Genomic DNA, 12169 nt, shown 5'->3' with positions numbered 1-12169 from the left:
ATACCAAGACGAGGTACAGAGAAGGAGAGTATACAAGTTAAGAAACGTGAATGATGGCAAAGGAAGTGTCAATATCTGTGTGATTCATGTACTGCATACAGGTACAAATAAGAGAAGAAAACTTACGGAAAAAATAATAACCCCATATTTTACAAAATCAGAGAAGGAGTAAAGATTTCACAATGAAAAGTGTCATAACTTGTTAATTGAATTTATTTTAAAAACCTAAATATTAAAGTAAAATTTGGATATATCAATGACCAAGGGAAAATTTTGAAATACTAAAGAGCATAAAGCATTATCTATAAGTCACAGGAATGAGAATAGCCTAAGACTTCTTAACAATAACACTAAATGTAAGAAGTCAATGGAAAATGTTTTCAAAGTGTTCAAACGAAAAAGGCAAACCTATTATTTTACATGTATCTGGACTTTTATTTAACTGCGAGGGTGAATGAAGATTTTTTCTTTGGTATTACAGCCCTCAGAATCTTAACACACAGACGCGCCCGCACACTCACACACACATGCAAACCACTAAAAACACTTTTAGAGGAAGTGCTACAGCAAGATGAAAAATAAATGCAGAAATAGGTCACAAGATAGGGAAAGTGAGTTTGAATAAATAAAATAATAAAATTTTGTTGTTTAAACAATGAAAAACACACATGGAAAGAAGAAGTAACATAAAATTACATTATTTAAACTCAAGAATGATAATGTGATTGTAGGGTGGGGAGGAAGTTGTTTTGAAGACATGTAAATGAATGTTGTTATTCATTACCACCAGAAATAAGAATAGAATGACCTTTAGAACAGCATAGGAAAATCCACCGCCTTACCCTGCCGAGCGTCCTGTTGCTGCCACTGAGCAGAAGATGGCTGTCCCTCCCATGTACACTGATCTTGACAAATCTACCAGGGATGTCTTCACCAAGAGGTATAGATTAGGATTAATAAAGCTTCATTTGAAAACAAAATCTGGGAATAGACTGGTTGTTACAAGCTCAGGCTCCGCCAATCCTGAGGCCACCAAAGTGACAGGTAGTCTGGAAACCAAGAGCAGATGGATCAAATATGGCCTGACATTTGCAGAGAAGTGGAACACTGACAAGACACTAGGTGCAGAGTTACTGGGGAAGATGAGCTTTTTACACGGACTAAGGCCGACCTGTGATTCAGCCTCCTCATCTAACACTGGGGGCAAAATGCTAAAATCAAGACAGGGTACAAGTGACAGTACATCAACCTGGGCTGCAACGTAGATTTTGACATCTCCAGGCCTTTCATCCAGGGTGCTCTTGTGCTGAGTTACAAGCACTGGCTGGCTGGATACCAAATACATTTTGAGATCAAAGAGTCCCAGGTGACCTAGAACAACTTTTTGCAGTTGACTTCAAGACCGATGAATTCCAGCATTACACTAATATAAATGACAGTGTTTGGCAGCTCCACTTACTGGAAGGTGAGCAAGACTTTGGAGACCACTGTCAATCATGCGTGGACAGCAGGAAACAATAACACTTGGTTTGGAACAGCAGCCAAGTAGCAGATAGATGCTGACAGCTGCTTCTCAGCTAAAGGGAACAACTCCCATGAGAGGTTTAGGATACATTCAGACCCCAAAGCATTTATCAAACTAATTCTGTCAGTCCTGCGAGATGACAAAAACGTCAATGCTGATCTAAAACAAGTTTGTTCTAAGATTGGAATTTTTTTTTTTTTTTTGAGATGGAGTCTCACTTTGTTGCCCAGGCTGGAGTGCAGTGGCACTATCTCGGTTCACTACAACCTCCACCTCCTGGGTTCAAGTGATTACTGTGCCTTAGCCTCTCAAGTAGTTGGGATTACAGGCATGCACCACCATGCCTGGTTAATTTTTGTATTTTTAGTAGAGATGGGGTTTTACCATGTTGGCCAGGCTGGTCTTGAACTCCTGACCTCAGGTGATCTGCCACCTAGGCCTCCCAAAGTGCTGAGATTACAGACATGAGCCACCACACCGGCCTAAGACTGGAATTTTAAGCATAAATCAATACTGTACAATTATTTAATTTTAAAGTATTGTGCAGCATAGCTACCTTCAAAATTTAATGTACCTTCTTATGTTGTATGTCTGGATGCAAGTATTCCTACATATCATGATAAATCTCTAGGTTAAAGATGTTTCATCTTTAAGATGCTACCTTTTCAGAGGTATAGAAGGAACCTGATTCCCAAAAGGTCCTTTCAGTTAGAAATTTGGGAGGAATTGGTGGTCCCTCTAGAGATGTCTGGTTTGTTTTTGTTTTTGTTTTTTGTTTTTCATTTAGAAATGGCTGCAAGTGGAAGCTGATAACATGTAGGCACTTTCTAAAATTATACTGAGTAAATGAAATTGGGACTTCTTGAGAATTGAACTTTGGTTTCCTATCCTAATGAGAGACTCATTGCTTGATGGTGTGTACAAATATATCTGAGGGATACTTTTTTAGATGTATATTCATGGTCTCTTTCCACTCTACTCTATCACCTCTTTTATACCAAAAGTAGTTTGCAGGGTGTGGTAAGTTATTTCCTTTGTGCCATTTGTGGGTAGCAAGGGTGATGAAGCCAATGATTCAAGACTGATATGATTTAGATCTGTGTCTCCACAAAATCTCATGTCGGATTGTAATCCCTAGTGTTGGAGGTGGGGCCTAGTGGGAGGTGATTGGATAATGTGGTGAAATTCTTATGAATAGTTGAGTCCTATCCCCTTGGTACTATATAGTGAGTGACTTCTCATGAGATATGGATGTTTAAAAGTGGTAGCACCTCCCCTGCCTCTTTTTCTTGTTCCTGCTCTGGCCACATATGACATGCCTGCTTTCCCTTCACCTTCCTCCATGACTGAAAGTTTCCTGAGACCTCCCCAAAAGCAGAAGCTGCCATGCTTCCTGTACAGCCTGCAGAATCATGAGCCAATTAAATCTCTTTTCTTTATAAATTACTCAGTATCAAATATTTCTTTATAGCAATGCAAGAATGGACTAATACAGAAAATTGGTACTGAGAAGTGGGGCATAGCTATAAAGATACCTGGAAATTTGGAAGCAGCTTTGGAATTAGATAACTGACAGAGGTTAGAAGAGTGTAGAGGGCTCAAAAGAAGACTGGAAGGTGAGGGAAAGTTCAGAACTTCCTGGAGACTTGTTAAATTGTTGTGACCAAAATGCTAATAGTGATATGGACAATGAAGTCCAGGCTGAGGAGGTCTCAGATAGAGATAAGAAATTTATTGAGAACTGGAGAAAAGGTCACTTTTATTATGCATTAGCAAAGAACCTGGAGGCATTGTGCCTCTGCCCTAGCGATCTGTGGAACTTTGAACTTGAGAGTGAAGATTTAGGGTATTCGGCAGAAGAAATTTCTAAGAAGGAAGGTATTCAAAAATGTGATCTGGCTGCTTCTAACAGCCTAATGTAAAACTGGAACTTATATTTAAAAGGGAAGCAGAACATGAAAGTTTGGAAAACTTGCAGCCTGGCCACATGGTAGAAAAGAAAAGCCTATTTTCAGGGGAAGAATTCAAGCAGGCTGCAGATATTTGCATAAGTATAAAGGAGTCAAGTGCTGATAACCAAGACAATGGACAAGAAGCCTCCAAGACATTTCAGAGACCTTCTTGACAGCCCCTCCCATCACAGGCCAGAGGCCTAGAAGGACTAAATGGTTTTGTGGTCTAGGGTCCAGATCCTGCCACCCTATGCAGCCTTGGGACATTGCTCTCTGCATCCCAGCCACTCCAACCTCAGCTATGGCTCAAAGGGCCCCAGATACAGCTTGGGTCACTGCTTCAGAGGGTGCAAGCCATGAGACTATGCAGCTTCCACATGGTGTTAAGCCTGTGGGTACATTCTTCCAGAGTGCAAGAGTTGAGTCATGGGTGCCTCCACCTAGATTTCAGAGGATCTTTGGAAAATCTTGGTGTTCAGGCAGAAGCCTGCTGTAGGGATGGAGCCCTCATGGAGAGATTTTACTAGGGAAATGTGGAGGAGAAATGTGGGGTTGGTGCCCCCACATAAGGTCCCCACTGGGGCACTGCCTAGTGGAACTGTGAGAAAAGGGCCACCATCCTCAAGACTCTAGAATGGTAGATCCACAGACAGCATGCACCATGCTCCAGGAAAAGCTGCAGGCACTTAATGCCAGTCCATAGAGAAGCTGTGAGGGCTTAACACTGCAAAGCCACAGAGGTAGAGCTGTCCAAGGCTTTGGGAGCACACTCCTTGCACCAGCCTGCCCTGGAGGTGAGACATGGAGTCAAAATGGATTGTTTTAGAGCTTTAACATTTAATGACTTCCCTGCTGGCTATAGCCCCTTTCATTTGGCTAATTTATTCCTCTTGGAATGGGAGTATTTACCCAAAGCCTATACCTCCCATTGTATCTTGAAAGTAACTAACTTGTTTTTTTACCTTACAGTCTTATAGGTGGAAGGGACTAGCCTTGTCTGAGATGAGAATTTGGACTTTGTACTTTTAAGTTAATGTGGGAATGAGTTATGATTTTGGGGGTCTGTTGGGAAGGTATGATTGTATTTTACAATGTGAGAAGGACATGAGATTTTGGAGGGACCAGGGGTGGAATTATACAGTTTTGATCTGTGTCTCCACCAAATCTCATGTTGAAATGTAATCCTCAATGCTGGAGGTGGGGCCTGGTGGGAGGCAGTTGGATCATGGCAATGGTTTCTAATGGCTTAGTGGTTTAGCACCATCCTCCTAGTGTTGTTCTCATGATTGAGTTCTCAGGATCTCTGGTTGTTTAAAAGTGTGTAGTACCTCTCCCATCTCTCTCTTCCTTCTGCTCTGACCATCTGAAACATCTCATTCCCCCTTTGCCGTCCATTATAATTGAAAGCCTCTTGAGGCTTCCCCAGAAGCAGAAGCCATTATGCTTCCTGCAGAACTGTGAGCCAATGAAACCTCTTTTATTTATTAATTAGCCAGTCTTGGGTGTTTCTTTATACCAAGGTGCAAATGAACTATTACAAAGACTTAATTTCCTCTCAAGTTGTAGTTTTATTGTTCTTGCATCAGAGAATGAAATAGCTTCCAAAAACACTGAATGCAAGCCTGGAAGAGTCTCTGTGGCTGTAATCACACTTATAATCTAAAGTGGACTTCTGTTATATTCTTACCAACTTATTTTCTTAACAGTTTAATGAGTATGGTTTAGAGTCTTCCATTTTGTGTAGAATTAGATTCTCCCCTTCAAATGCTATAATTAACTTCACTTAAATAAAATTTAAATAAAATTTTAAAAATTCAAACTCTATAATAAAAACTGGTAGGCATAAGTAGACATTTTTAAATAGGTAAACAGAAATGACCAAATAAAACAGCAGAAATTAGGTCCCATTAGCCTCGTAATTACAATACCGTAAATGAGTTAAACTTAACAATAACAAAGCATAGACTCTTAGATCGTATTTTTAGAAATCCAACAATACATTGAGAAACATATCTATAACAACACTAAACAAACAAATAATATCAATTTAGTTTAATATAATTCAATTGAAATAATACTATTTGGGGTACTACTTCTAACTGAAGCTATTTTTGTCTCTCATTTTACCATTAAAATGTATGCCGTGGTAATAAAATTCTCTTTCTCCTAAAAATTTAAGCAGGTTCCATGGTTTTTCTGCTCACTCTTAGGTAATAGGTAAGGTAAATATTTAGCTCTCAATTGGATAATTAGGACATTAAGTTCAAGGCATTAACTAAAATTTGAAACTTCCTCTTCTCTCAGCCTAAGTTTATTTTATGCTAAAAAACCTACAGTAAAACCAGAGTAAAAATGTGCTTAATTTCAGCTCTTTTCTCCATTTTGCCCCTCCAGCTGGCATCAACAAGTTTTGGCATAGGAAGGCAGGATTAGAAAAGCTCGGGCTTCTGATGACATAGGCATATAGGTATTTAAAACTGTTGTCTTTCCTTTTTTTGGAGGCTCTAATTGATAGAAAGCTCTCTCCCAGGCCCATCATCAAAACACTTAATCTGTCCTTTCTTTCCCTTTAGATTTCTCAGAAAGGAGTTAGATCAGAGTCCACTGTGCTCTCTGAATACAAGAAACACATTTCAAAGTTGTCTGATACTCTAAAGAGTATCAGAGCCAAGGCAAGTTCCGGAAGTATCACCCCAAACCAGTCCTCTTGTAGTGGAGATAAGAGACAGAAATCCAGTACAAAAACTCTGCCCAAGGAAGTGCATTTAACAATCTCTTTTCTCTCTCTCCAAACGCTTTTATATTCCTTGAGCAGATGAGGAGTTTAGGAGTCACGGAACATCTCAGAATATAATTTAAAAGTCACAAATGGATATTTGCAATCTTATTTTGAAAATTAACAGCTATTGAATCACGATATCTAATCAAAACTTTTATTTTAACCACTTGTTAGACATTTAAAACACTCAAAAAAGTTGAATAAAAAAATACAAGGAACCAATATTCAAAGTAAATATTAGGGTCCAAAAAACATCGTATATCATGCTTATATACTCATGTAACAATATAGTCTCCAAATATATAGTAACAATTCAGAATCACAGGAGAAGAAAATTTAAATCAACAATTGTAGTTGAATATTTTAATGTAACCCTTCTGAAACTAACAGATAAAATAAAACTAAACAAAAGGATAGATGTGAGCAATACATTCAAATATAGATAAATTTACATGGAACCAAAAATTCACTTTGTTTAGGAGTACAGATGGAGCATTCAGATGAGTCAATTATAAATTCAATAAAAAACTAACATTATAAGTTTTTAAACTACAATGCAATAAATTCAAAATTGATTAAAGAAGATAGTAAAAATAGTCTCATATCTGCAAAAGGAAAAAAAATTACTCAAAATTATACTTTAATTAAAGAGGAAATAATAAAGAATGTTAAAAAAACAAGAAAATGATAGTAAAAGTGTAATGTGAAAAAATATAGAATACAGCTAGAGCAAAACTGAGAGGAAATTTTATTGAACTAATTAACAATTATTTATTGAATTAAAAAAAAAAGAAAAATTAAAGTCAAGGGACCTACCATTAAACTCAAAAAGCTTGTAAATGGAACTACAGAATTCTTCCCTCCAAATGGGGGGAATAGTAAAGAAATAATAAAAAATAGTAGAATAACAAAAAAGAACTCAAAAGGAGAACCAGCAAAACCAGTAGCTGTTTCCATAAAAAGACTAATGAAATTAACAAACATCTAGCAAGACTGATGAAGAGAAAAGAAAAAGAAAAATGCAGTTTTGATTAGATATCGTGATTCAATAGCTGTTAATTTTCACAATAAGATGGCAAACATCCATACGTGACTTTTAAATTATATTCTGAGATGTTCCGTGACTCCTAAATTCCTCATCTGCTTAAGTTCTCAGATCTAAGTCTTCTGACTATGGGAGAAACAATAACATATATTGGCATAGTCTGTGTCTTGAAACATAATAATAACTTCCCATGTAAACCTAGAAAGGAGAAATCTGAGTAAAAGCAAAACAAATCCACAACATCACAGTGGCCCAGCACTCTTATCAACAGTACCTGGAGGCCCTTTTCGTTGCAGAAAGACAGGAAAAAGAAATAAAAAAAAATACAAAGAGTAAGCAAGAAGTAAAAGAACAAGTATTTTTCACAAATAATATGAATGCAAATGTAGCAAATCCAAAAGAATATATAGATAAATTGTTGGAATTCACACAAGAGTTTAGAAAGATTGCTGAATAAAAATAATTAGTATATAAAAATGAGTAAATGTCTTTATCACATCAACAAAAATGAAATGCACTATATATATATATATATTATTTTTGATAGCATACCTAAGAATAAGGAAGAGACATTTTAGACTTCTACAAAGGTAATTATAAAAGCATTAGAAAAAATTAAAGAAGACCTAGAAAATAGAGAAACATATTTAGCAGTTAAAGGTTTTAATATGATAATAGCAGTTAAATGCTTAATATGATAACCTCAATTTTTCCCAATTGCTCTATTAATTTAATGAAATCTCAATCTTAATCCTAAAACTATTTTATTTTTGTTTATCTTTTATGGAATTTAACAGTTGATTTTAAAATTGGTATGCATATACAAATGCAAAGGGCAAAGAATAGCAAGATAGTTTTGAAAAAAAAGAGAAAGACAAAATATTTCAGATTCAAATATATTTTGAAGCTATAAAAGGGTGATACAGTCACAATGATAAATGAATCAATGTAATCATATAGGTAATTCAGAAACTGATCCATATATATGCATACATTTCGGTTATAATAAACATAGTACAGGAGGGGGCAGAGGAAGATGAACAAATAGAAACCTTCACCAATCATCCCTCCTGCAAATTTCAACAACTACACAACGAACAAAAAATCAGGTGAGCAATCACTGTACCTGATTTTAGCTTTATATTACTGAAAGAGGCACTGAAGAGAGTACAAAAGACAGTTTTGAATTGCCGACATCACCCCTCCCCGATTCCTTAGCAGCAGCTGGGTGGCACATAGAGAGAATCCGTGCAGTTGGGAGAGGGAAAGCACAGTGACTGGGGAACTTGGCATTAAACTCAGTGTGGCCCTGTCGTAACACTGACAGAAAAACCACGCTGGGTTCAGCCAGTGCTCACCCATGGAGGGAACATTTGGACTAGCCCTAGCCAGAGGGGAATAGCTCATCCCAGTGGTCAGAACCTGAGTTTCTCAGCAAACCTTGTCACTCTGGGTTAAAGTACTCTGGGATTCTAGATAAGCCTGAAACGCAGTCTAGGACACAAGGACTGCAATTCCTAGGCAAGTCCTGGTGCTGGGTTGGGCTTAGAGCCAGTGAACTAGGGTAGCATGTGACCCAGAGAGACACCAGCCCAGTGGGCTAAGGGAGTGCTTGCATCACCCCTTTCAAAACCCCAGGCAGTGCAGCTTGTAGCAAAGGAATGGACTCCTTTCTTCTGCTTGAGAGGAGAGCGAAGAGTAAAGAGGACTTTCTCTTGCAGCTCAGCCACAGTAGGGTAGGGCATTGGGCAGAGTTGTAAGTCCCCCATTCCAAGCCCTAACTCTCAGATGACATTTCTAGACACATCATGGCCCAGAAGGGAATCTGCTGCCTTGAAGAGAAGGACCCAGTTCAGGCAAGATTCATCACGTGCTGAATAAAGAACCCTTGGGCCCTCAATAACCAGCAGCAATACCCAGACAGTACACTATGGGCTTTTGGTGAGACTATGAGACATCCGGGATTCAAGCGAGACCCAGTACACTCCCTGTTGTGGAGGCCATGGTGAAAGACTCCTTCTGCTTGAGAAAAGCAAAGAGAAAAGTAAAGGGGACTTTGTCTTGCACCTTAGGTACCAGCTCGTCTACAGTTGGGTAGATCACCAAGTGGGCTCCTGGGGACCCTAAGTCCAGGCCTGGGCTCTTAAACAGCATTTCTGAACCTGCCCTGGGCCAGAGGGAAGTCCACTGCCATGGAGGGTGAGTCCCAGGCCTGGAAGCTTTCACCACATGCTAAGCATGCTAAGTGAAGATCCTTTGGGCCTTGAGTGAATATCGGCAGTGGCCTGACAGAATTCCCCGTGGGCCCGTGGTGGCAGCCACTGAGAAAGGCTCGTCTGCCTATGGAAAGGGCGGGGAAGAGTGGAAAGGACTTTGTCTCGTGGACCAAGGAACAGCTTAGCTTCAATAGAATAAAATACCAGCTACATTTCTAAAGTTTTTGACTCCAGTCCCTGGCTGTCAGACAGCATCTCTGGACCTGACCAGGGCAAGAAAGGCACAAACCTGGCTGGCTTCCCAACTTGCTAACTGTAGAGCCCTAGGGTCTTAAGTGAGCATAAACAGTAGCCAGGTAGTGGTTACAGTGGACCCTGAGTGAGACCTAATGCTGGACTGGCTTCAGATCTGACCCAGCACAATCAGTGGTGGTGGCCTTAGGGGTGCTTGCATCATGCCACCCCCAGCTCCAGGCTGCACAGCACAGAGAGAGAGACTCCATTTATATGGGAGAACATAAGGGAAAAGAACAAGAGTGTCTGCCTGATAATCCAGGAAAGTCTTCTGGAACTTATCCCAGACCACTAAGGCAGCACCTCTATGAGTCTGCAGGAACCACAGCACTATTGGGGTTGGGTCCCAAGTTCCTTTGAATACCTGGAAAACCTTCCCAAGAAAGACAGGCTCAAACAAGGCCAGACTGCAAAGAACCACAGCAAATACTTAACTCTTAAATGCCTAGACACTAAGAAACATCCGTGAGTATCAAAACCATCTCGGAAAACATGATCACCAAATGAACTGAATAAGGCACCTGGGACCAATACTGGAGAAGCAGAGATATGTTACCTTTCAGACAGATCATGCAAAATAGCAATTTTGACAAAATGCAAAGAAATTCAAGATAACAAAGAGAGAATTCAGAATTCTATCAGGTAAACTTAACATAGGGATCGAAATAATAAAAGAAAATCAAGCAGAAATTCTGGTGTTGAAAATGCAATCAACATGTGGAAGAATACATCAGCATCTTTTAATAACAGAATAGATCAAACAGAGGAAAGAATGAGTGAGCTTTACAGGCAACTAATGCTAAAATGGACAAACTGGATCACATCAAATTAAAAAGCTTCTGCACAGGAAAGGAAATAATTAACAAAGTGAAGAGATCACCAACAGAATGGGAGAAAATATTTGCAAACTCCCATTCTGACAAGGTATTAATAACCAGAATATATAAGAAGATCAGACAACTCTATAGAAAATAATCTAATAATCTAATCAAAAATAGGCAAGAGATCTGAATAGATATTTCTCAAAAGAAGACATACAAATGGCAAACAGGCATATGATCATCAGAGACATGCAGATCAAAACTACAATGAGTTATCATCTCACCCCAGTTAAAATGGCGTATATCCAAAAGACAGGCAATAACAAATGCTGGTGAAGATGTGGAGAAAAGGGAACCCTCGCACACTGCTGGTGGAATGTGAATTAGTATAAGCAGTATGGAGAACAGTTTGGAGGCTCATCAGAAAACTAAACATAGAGCTACCATATGATCCAGCAATCCCACTGCTGGGTATGTATCACCCCCAAAAGGAAATTAGTTTATTAAAGAGCTATCCACATTCCTATGTTTGTTGCAGCACTGTTCACAATAGCCAAGATTTGGAAGCAACCTGAGTGTTCATCACAGAGGAGTCGATGAAGAAAATGTGATGCACATACATAACGGAGTAGTATTCAGCCACAAAAATGAATGAGATCCTGTCATTTGCAACAACACGGATGGAACTGGACATCATTATGTTAAGTGAAATCAGCCAGGCACAGAAAGACAAACACATGTTTTCACTTATTTGTGGAAGCTAAAAATCAAAACAATTGAACTCATGAAGATAGAGTAGAAAGATGGTTAGCAGAGGCTAGGAAGCATAGTATAGGTATGAGGAGGAACTAGGGATGGTTAATGGGTACAAAAAATAGTTCGAAGAATAAATAAGACCTAGTACTTGATAGCACAACGTGGTGACTATAGTCAATAATAATTTAATTGTATATTTTTAAATAACTAAAATAGTATTATTGGGTTGTTTGTAACAGAAAGGATAAATGCTTAAAGTGATGGATCCCCTATTTACCATGATGTGGTTATTACACATTGCATGTCTATATTAAAGTATCTCAGGCATCTCATAAAAATATACACTTACTATGTACCCACGACAAATAAAAATTAAAAGTTAAAAAATAAATGTAGTACAGAGAACAGAAGAACTTTCTATAATTGATCCTGGGATAATTAAATATCAAGATAGAGTAAAATAAATTTTAATCTCTTCATTACTACATATGCAAGCAACACAAAATAATTTCAAGTGAACCATAAAACTAAATGAGAAAAGAGAAACAGGGTTTTAAAAGATAACTTAGTACTATATCTTTATAAGTTAGAGTAGAGAAAATTTCTTAAACAAAACAGCAAAGATAAAAGAAAAGATTGGTAAGTTTGACTACACCGAAATTAAGAACTTCTCTTTATCCAGAGACACAAGGAAGAAAGTGCAAAGCAGGGCCTCAGGGTGAGAGAAAATATTTACATTACAGAAACCCAACAAAGGGTTTGTATCCAAAATTACAAGTCA

At 38.4% G+C, this 12169-nt stretch overlaps 1 pseudogene; it reads left to right on the top strand.

Annotated features, from left to right (window-relative positions):
* Positions 1-878: 878 nt before the first annotated feature.
* Positions 879-2345, top strand: LOC105531432 (annotated as a pseudogene).
* The last annotated feature ends 9824 nt before the right edge of the window (positions 2346-12169 follow it).

This window comes from Mandrillus leucophaeus, unplaced genomic scaffold, assembly GCF_000951045.1.
Source record: "Mandrillus leucophaeus isolate KB7577 unplaced genomic scaffold, Mleu.le_1.0 Scaffold885, whole genome shotgun sequence".
Lineage (NCBI taxonomy): Eukaryota > Metazoa > Chordata > Mammalia > Primates > Cercopithecidae > Mandrillus > Mandrillus leucophaeus.
This window is presented reverse-complemented; position numbering and strand designations above follow the sequence as displayed.